This window comes from Arachis duranensis, chromosome 9 (assembly GCF_000817695.3).
Source record: "Arachis duranensis cultivar V14167 chromosome 9, aradu.V14167.gnm2.J7QH, whole genome shotgun sequence".
Lineage (NCBI taxonomy): Eukaryota > Viridiplantae > Streptophyta > Magnoliopsida > Fabales > Fabaceae > Arachis > Arachis duranensis.
The window spans coordinates 75,213,378-75,214,097 of record NC_029780.3 but is presented as its reverse complement, the minus strand read 5'-3'; positions in this window follow the sequence as shown (position 1 = coordinate 75,214,097).

The following is a 720-nucleotide window of genomic DNA, read 5'->3' as shown; positions in this document are numbered from 1 at the left end:
ATGTAATTCAGATCTGAAAATGTCATGAGGTCCCAAGTACTTCTCTAAAAGTTGTTTAAATAGTAAACTAGTAACCTAGGTTTACAGAATATGAGTAAACTAAGATAATTGGTGCAGAATTTCACTTCTGGGGCCCACTTGGTGTGTGCTGGGGCTGAGACTAAAGCTATCCACGAACTGAGGCTTTTCTTGGAGTTGAACTCCAAGTTATAACGTGTTTTGGGCGTTCAACTCCGGATCATGACGTGTTTCTGGCGTTTAACTCCAGACAGCAGCATGTACTTGGCGTTCAACGCCAAGTTACGTCGTCTATCCTCGCCCAAAGTATAGACTATTATATATTGCTGGAAAGCCCTGAATGTCTACTTTCCAACGCCGTTGAGAGCGCTCCAATTGGACTCCCGTAGCTCCAAAAAATCCATTCCGAGTGCAGGGAGGTCAGGATCCAACAGCATCAGCAATCCTTTTTCAGCCTAACTCAGATTTTTGCTCAGCTCCCTCAATTTCAGCCAGAAATTTCCTGAAATCACAGAAAAACACACAAACTCATAGTAAAGTCCAGAAATATGATTTTTTGCCTAAAAACTAATATTATTCTACTAAAAACTAATTAAAACATGCTAAAATCTACATGAAATTACCCCCAAAAAGCGTATAAAATATCCGCTCATCAAAAGCATACTGGGCTACTAAGCTCCTCAACCTTGATTCTCAAGCAGC